Source organism: Pteronotus mesoamericanus, unplaced genomic scaffold (assembly GCF_021234165.1).
Source record: "Pteronotus mesoamericanus isolate MK-2021 breed Mesoamerican mustached bat unplaced genomic scaffold, CSHL_Meso_final contig_94, whole genome shotgun sequence".
Lineage (NCBI taxonomy): Eukaryota > Metazoa > Chordata > Mammalia > Chiroptera > Mormoopidae > Pteronotus > Pteronotus mesoamericanus.
The window spans coordinates 50,354,639-50,363,120 of NW_026555285.1; positions in this window are offsets into that span (position 1 = coordinate 50,354,639).

Consider the following 8,482-nt stretch of genomic DNA (forward strand, 5'->3'; position numbering starts at 1 on the left):
ACCAGGTGGAGGGTGTTGCCTAGTAGCCAGGTGCGCGTTGCTACAGTACAATTTATCAACTAACTTTAGCCAGTAAGTGAGTAAACCCAGGGCATGGGAAACAAGAGTGGAGTCAGCAATTTCAATCCCCGCTAAAAACACATATATTGAGTATCTAGTAATGAGTACATAAATCACTGATTGACAGGTTTGTTTGTTTTTTTTAAAGTAGTTTGTAATATCATGAAAACAGGATGCAAATCCCAAGGGGAATTTGTGTAGAACTTTGACAAAGCTTTACCTTGCTGTTCAATTAGAAAACAGACATAGGAAAGAGTCTTCTAAAAGCTGGCTAAGAGCCCTGGCCAGGTCGCTCAGTTGGATGGAGCATTGTCCCATGCACCAAAAGGTTGCAGGTTTGATTCCCAGTCAGGGCACATGCCTAGGTTGTGGGTTCAATCCTTGGTCTGGGTGTGTACAGGAGGCAAATGATTGATGTTTCTCTTTCATATCAATGTTTCTCTCCCTCTCTCTCTCCCTCTCTCTCAAATGGATAAACACATCCTCAGGTGAGGATTAAAAAAAAATTAATGCACTGCAAATGAGGCATAGAAGTTGACTTGCAGCTTTTTGAGGACCTCCAGATTGGTCTCATGTTTCTCCTTCTTTGTGTTCACTTGTGTTTCAGGTTCCTGCCTGCCCTACTTTCAATTGCCTTCTTGTTTGGTTCTTGAGGATTCACGGTTGCCAGCGCACCTTTTTAAGTTTGCACCAGCTGTGGCTTGTCTCCCTGGTGTGGATTCCTGGTCAGGTGATTCCTGACGACTGGCTCTGGGCAGGGAACCTCCTTCTCCTCCTTTTAACGGTCCCCCAGAACTCGTCACACACTTTATCCAGACCGCTTTCCTGCTCCAAGTCCGCAGCCATGGCTCATGGCGGCCTTCACGCTCACGGCTGGCCGCCTGCACCGCGCCGTCACCTCCTCTACTGCTCTGTCCTTATGACGTGGTCACAAGAAGTCTCATCTGTGCTCCCTGCAAGTTCATGATAAATAAGCGGGTTACTTGTTCCTGCTCTATTGGTGAGAAAGCTGAGATGCCAAGAAGCCTAATAGCTTACTTAATACTGAACAACGATGCTTTGATCATTTGAAAGCTAGTTTTGAGGAATTTAACTTCCTCAAACCTCATGTTTTAAGAAATTTAAGAGTCTTTCAAAAGGAACGATTGTGTTCTGATTTAAAAAGTTTTCACTTTTCTTTCATTAATAGTTGAAACTGGCAAATGTATTGGTATTAAATTACTGGATTTATTGAACTGTTAAAACCTCTGCCTCTCCTTTCTTCCTTCTTTCCTTCATCCAAACATTTATTGAGCACTAACCAGGCACCAGCCAACAGACACAGCACATCACTGAGAGGTTTATTTGTAAGAAAGACATAGCTCCTGCTGTCAAGGAGCTTGTCTAGTGAGAAAAGGCACTTGACAAATGGTTACACCTCCATATTTTTCCATAAAAATAATTACCATGAAAACTATCACCTTCTGAAGTCACATCATTTACATAAATTTTACCAATGTATTGTCTGTGTCCTTATTAGGACCTAAGTGCCGTAATGATGGGCACTTTGTCTCACTCATTGCTGTGTCCTGTGCCTTGGAAGTAGCCCTCGCTTGCAGGACATATACAACAGACACGTATAGTAACAAAAAGAGCTTCATTCTCTTGTAGGCTTTTAATGAGCTATTAGTCATATTGTCTTTCTAGTGAACGAAAACTACTTATCAGATACATGAATTCGATGTAATTTGATGTATTTCTATTACAGTTTTGGTTCTTTTAAGTTGAACTTCTTTTTCAGGCTTTCTATCCTTATTAAACAGGCAATTTGTGTTGCACTATTTAATAGACGCACAGCATTTTAAGTGTAGAATTCCTTTTGTTTACTTGACGTGTGGCATTCAAATAATGCCACTTATGTGTGAGTTCCTGACCCAATTTCAACATTAAGCATGCATGTCTAAGATAGTTTAGAAAAGTTAATCCCATGAAGTCCCCTCATTTCTTTAAAAAAAAAAATCTGGGAAAATTTTGTTTTCACATGACCTTAAAAGTACTGAATTTTATTTACAAAGAAAGTAATAACAAAAAGTCTAACAAGAATGAAAAGTAGAGAAACAGTCACACACTGAAACAGGACAAAAGTCTTGTTTAAACCTTCATACACATTTTCATAGACTGTTTACTTCTGTAGGTTAGTAAGTTACATATGATAATTTTATTGTTATTGTTTGCTTAGTCTTTAAGCTTTTTTATCTTTATAAAGTCTCAGGAAAAGAAAAACTCCTAGCTCATAATATGCCTTCTCCCCGATGGTAAATAAAAACCAAGGGAAGACATAGTGCTATCTTGGTTTCTTGTACTTAGAAATAAAACATTTAAGTTTGAAAAGGAAATCGTTAAGATTCTTATAAGATAAATATAGACTCTATGTACATAAATATGTTTAGCCATTAAAAAAACTAAAGAAAAAAATGCTGTCCAATTTTCGCTTTGAAGAAGGAAAAGTAATGTCAATGAATGAAAAAAAAGTAGATATTAATATACTTAATTATATAATTGGAAATTTCCACCATGTTTTTTTGTGTGTGTTAATGTATAATCACAACTTGTATCATCTATTGAATACTTGATACAGGAATTGTTCTAAATGTTTTATATGTTAATGTCTTTAAATCTTCTAAGCAATACCCATGAGGTACTTATAAAGGGTCTGGCAAAAGTAACACCTGCTTGAGTGTGGTTGGTAGGGTAATAATATGGGTGTAACAATTTATAGTTTTAATTTGAACATTTCACCTAAAATTTCCTATGGTGTGCTCAAGTGTAATATTGTTATGTTACAGAATCACATGCTTATGATTTTATAATAAAAGGTTTTGTAATAAAAAAGGGGTGTTATTTGTGCCAGGCCCTGTATTTAACAGGTGAAGAAATTGGTTTATGGGCAGTATGTCTGGATTTGAACCTAATTTATCTGATTTCAAAACCATTCTTTTAGCCAGTATACCATAGTGAAAGGATTATTTGGGATGAGGATGGGAACGGTAAAATGGAAACAAACTATTTGGGAGAAATGTTTTATTTTATAACATAACCACGTGAGCATTCTGCTGTGCTTATAAAAGACAACACTAGGGAATGAATTACGAGGGCAAATCATGTGGTAACCACCTTACTACACTTCACTCTACACAAATAGGCCCCAAACACGCTAGGTTTTCTTGCCACTGCGAAAGAAATCAGGCTGAGCTTGTTTTAATTAAAAACAAGGAAACTAGTGATAAGACTGTGGCCAACACAGGACGTTCCATCCACTTCTCACCGCTCCGATTAGCCAAACAGGTAAAGTTTTATACACACAGGTATGTGTAGTTAACAGATACACAAAAACTCAATGAGATTAAGCACCCCGGTCCCTGAGGTTCCTTTAACCCTTGGATTATCTGTGCTATTGTGTTGTTTCATATTCACCTTCACGTTGACGGCAAAGACGACACATCACGTGTCCGTCACACTGTGTAAGACCAAACTCTCCGCTCGAAGGTCCCGTAGAAACACTCTCCTCGCCTTCGTATCTCTTTTCTGAACCTGGCCCTGCTGCTGGGCAGTGAAGAGATACTCGGCAGCCCTGGGGAATCAAAGCCGTCTCAGTCTCCGCGTACTACGAGCTGACCAACCGATGAGGGCATTATTTCAAGCCATTTTCCCCCGGGTAACCCATGGCAGCTGGGACCACTCGCGAAAGGCTGTCCCCAGGGGTGACCAGCTGCAGCCCGCGGGCCCCCGGCCCAGGGCGGCTGGGAACGCGGCCCGGCACGGAATTGCACATTTACTTAAAACGCGATGAGAGGTTCTCATGATGACGTGTCGCAACGTGTTTAAAGTGTGGCCCAAGACAAAAATTCTCCTTCCGGTGTGGCCCAGAGACGCCGCAAGGCTGGCCGGACACCCCTGCATCCAACGCTTAGGCGCAGCACAAGGCTCAGGCTGACTCCATGCGCAAAGCTGGGCTAAACTTGGGTCGAGGTGCGCTCTTATTCTGAAGATTCTGTTAATGAGGTAGCTATTCCAAATGGCTCTTGCACATTTCCTCATAATATTCTTTTACTTTTTTTACCCAGACTTTGGGCTTTTAAATTATAATTATATAGACATGTAATGATAATACCCTCAAAAGGCACTAGGTTAATGGTTAGACACATTACAAAATATTTGCCAGAAAAGCATAATAAGGAGTGATATATTAATGAAACTACTAAATTCAATTTAGCTTAATTTTAATGAATATAATTAAAAATAATTTATTTATTCCAGGTAATTTTTGTCTACAATTAAAGTGATTCCCCAGAAACATAAAGACTAATGGAATTTTCTGAAGCTTTATAAGCACAGAGATATAAAGTCAGGCTGATTCTTAGAGCACCTCTTGTTTGGCAGCTTTTACCGAAACATGTAAAAGTATGTTCACAAAACTGACTTTCCCAGTCTCATTACCTCTCATCTGGTATCTTTGGAAGAAATGAAATAAGGGCCTTAGTCTAGGTTCCAAGGCAGGCCAAGCAGGGGTAGTGAAATAACTGGCATCAAATCCTAATTTTATCATTTCCCTCAAGTATGACTTCCCTAAAGTCTGACAACCTCTATTCATCTTTGTCTGCTCACTTGAAAAATGCGAACAATAATATCTGACTTGAAGGGTAAGAGATACATGTAAAAGTGAACAGCTGATAAGAGATACATGTGGCAGCTATAATGGTTAACAATAGTCAACGTTAAACTTCAATCTTCAACAAACTTCTTTTTCTAACACGCCTATACCAAACACGATGGCATCTACATTTCGATGGATGTCCTTGTGCAAAAGAAAAACACTGGGCAATGTTTGTTAATACGAAAAGTTATATATTTATGTATTCTTTTTCAAAGTTTTCAGTGAATGGAGTGTGACTACATATATTGCCTTGTGAATTTCTTACTGCTGGCAGGTGAGGCAAAGACGACGACTATTAATTTACTTAAGTGAAAATTTGTCAAAGGATGCTCCCTGAAAAAAAGCCAGAACACATTTTGCGTGCTGGAAACGGGCACGAAGTTGGAGACCCCCTCGTCCAGGGGAGACGCTGTGCGCATAAAGGTGGGGCTCACACTGGGAGGGCCTTCACAGAGCACGTGAGGGGACAGCACTGTGGGCGGAAGGAAGAGCCCGAGTGAGGCACCCAAGCGGGAAGGCACAGGGCGGTAGCAGGGAACAGAGATTCAGGTTGGCAAAAGCGTTTTCCCTGAAACTGGGGAACCCCGGATTATTGACACTGGTTCATAAATACATTATGTACATGTGGCATTTTTTCCTGTTTTATTCCTTTCAATTACCCTTGGCAGTCAATATTATTTTGTCTTAGTTTCGGGTGAACAGCATCGTGGTGAGACAATCATAAACTTTACAAAGTGTTCCCCTTGATATTTCCAGCCCCCACCGGGCAGGGCACATAGTTACTACAATCTTATTGACCACATTCTCTAGGCTGCACTTTACATCCCTGTGACTGTTTGTAACTACCAACTTGTACTCCTTAACCCCTTCACCTTTTGCACCCAGCTCCCCAAGCCTCGTCCCCTGAGGTAACCATCAGTCTCTTCTCTCTACTTATGAGTCTGTTTTTGTGTCTTAGATTTTTCTTTTCTTTAGATTTAGATTTCTATGGCTCTTTAGACTTCCTGTATAAGTGAAGTCTTACAGTATTTGTCTTTCTCCGACTGATTTATTTCACTTACCATAATGCCCTTTGGGTTCATCCATCCTGTCGAAAATAATAAACTTGCATCCTTTTTTATGGCCAAGTAATAGCCCACTGTAAACACGTACCATTACTCTTTCATCCGCTTGTCTGTTGTTGGGCCGTTGGGCGGCTTCCATGGCTTAACTATTGTAAATGGCACCGCAATGAACATAGGGGGGCACAGTCTTTCGAGTGTTTCAGGTTTCTTTGGAATAAATACCCAGGAGAGGAATCACCAAGGCATAAAGCAGTCCAATTTTTAATTTTTTGAGGGCCCTCCATGCTATTTTCCACAATGGCTGCGCCAATATGCGTCCCCACCAACAGTAGACAAAAGTTCCCTTTTCTCCATGTCCGTACCAGCACTTATTTGTTCATTTGTTGATGACAGCCATTCTGACAGGTGTGAGGTGGTATCTCATGGTGGTTTTAATTTGCATTTCTCTGATAATTAGTGATGTTAAGCATTATTTAGTATGTCCTCTTTGTAGAAGTGTCTATTCAGGTCCAGTGTCCATTTTTTAAATGGACTGGGCTTTTTTGGTGTTTTGTAAGTTCTTTATAAATATTGGGTATGAACACCTTATCAGATATATCGTTGGAGAACATGCTCATTCAGTGGGTTTTCATTTTGTTGATGGTTTTCTTTGCTGTGCAAACATTTGTTTGATGTAGTCCCATTTGTTTATTTTTTCCTTTGTTTCCCTTGCCCAGGGTAATATATTAGAAAAATATTGCTACAAGAGATGCCCAAGATTTTACTGCCTATGTTTTCTTCTAGGTTTTTTTAGATATTGAGCCTAACATTTAAGTCTTTAATCCATTTTGAGTTTATTTTTATGTATGATGTAAGAAGGGGGTCTAATTTCATTTTTTTGCATGTATGTTTCCAATACTGTTGGAAAAATAGTATTCTAACACTATGTTGAATAGATTATCTTTATCCTATTGTATATTTTTACCTCCTTTGTCAAATATTAATTGACTGTAAAGGCATGGGTTTATTTCTGGGCTTTCTATTCTCTTCCATTGATATACATGTCTCTTTATGCCAGTACCATGCTGTTTTGATTACCATGGCCTTGTAGTATAGTTTGATATCACATAGCATGATTTCTCCATCTTTGTTCTTCTTTTTTTAGAGTGCTGTGGCTATTTAGGGTCTTTTGTAGTTCCATATAAATTTCTGGAATATTTGTTCTAGTTCTGTGAAATATGCCATTGCTATTTTGAGAGGATTTGCACTGAATCCATAGAAGGCTTTGGGTAGTGTGGACATTTTAATGGTGTTAATTCTTCCTATCCTTGAATGCGGTACATGCTTCCACTTGTATCTTCAATTTCTGTCTTCAGTGTCCTGTAATTTTCCGAATACAGGTCTTTTACATCCTTGGTTAAATTTATTCCTAGATATTTTATTCTTTTTGAAGCACTTGTGAATGGAATTATTTTCTTATTTTCCTTTTCTGATACACAGGTCATTTTTGGTGTATAAGAATGCAACCAGTTTCTGTGTATTTTTTTATACCCTGCTGCTCCACTGAATTCATTTATCAGAACTAGTAGTTTCTTTGGTGGAATCTTTAGGGTTCTTTATACACAGTATCATGTCGTCAGCAAATGATGACAGTTTTACTTCTTTCTTTTTGATTTGGATGCCTTTTATTTCTTCTTCTTGTCTGATTGCTGTGGCCAGGACTCCCAGTTCTCTGCTGAACAAGAGAGGTGACAGCAGACATTCCTATCTTGTTCCCGATCTTAAGGGAACCACTCATTTTAGTTGTACTTGCAGGTTGGTCCTGGGCAGAGGTGAGTGTAACTTCCACCCACTAGGCTGCCATACGGGATCTCTCGCTGTCTCATTGCTGCTGGTGGCAAGAATTTTTGAAAACTCTATGAATGCAGTTCTTTCAGGGTTTTTATGGAGGCTTCATTACATAGGCATGGCTGGTTAAGTCACTGTCCTGTGGCGATTCTTCACCAGACATTTTTTGTGGACAGAAAGAAATATCAAACACACCCATGTGTATTGGCTTCCTGCTGTAGCAAAGGACCATGAACTGGATGCCTTAAAACAACAGAAATTTATCCTCTTCCAGTTCTGGAGACTGAAAGTCCAACATGAGGCTATCCGCAGGGCCATGCCTCTTCTGAAGGCTCTAGGGAGTGACCCCTCTGGTCGTCAGCGACCCTGAGCACCCCTGGGTCCGCCCCAGTGGGGTAGCCCCGGTCTGCGCCTCTCTCCACACAGCCCTCCCCATGCGGGTCTTCCCCTCGGTCCCGCCATGCGCACGCTTGAGTCCCTCTTCTCCTTTTACGAGAAACGCCAGTCACGTTTGACTCAGGGCCCACCGAATGCCGGTATGACCGCGTTCGGACTTGGGTACATCGACAGAGGCCTCACTTCCAAACCAGATCACAAGGTACTGTTGGGGACGAAATTCAACTCACAACAGTGTGTGCATGAAATATATATAGATGTTGTAATTTTTAAAAAGTAAAGAACTATTAAATGGCATTTTTGAATTGAAAATAGCTTTTCATTGCTGTATTTTTCTCAACTAATGGATATTAAAAGAATAAATCTCTCAGGTAAGAGTCTGAGAATTCTTTTTATGATAAAAAGAGTTGTACACATCAAAAAGGTTGGGAGCCATTGGTAG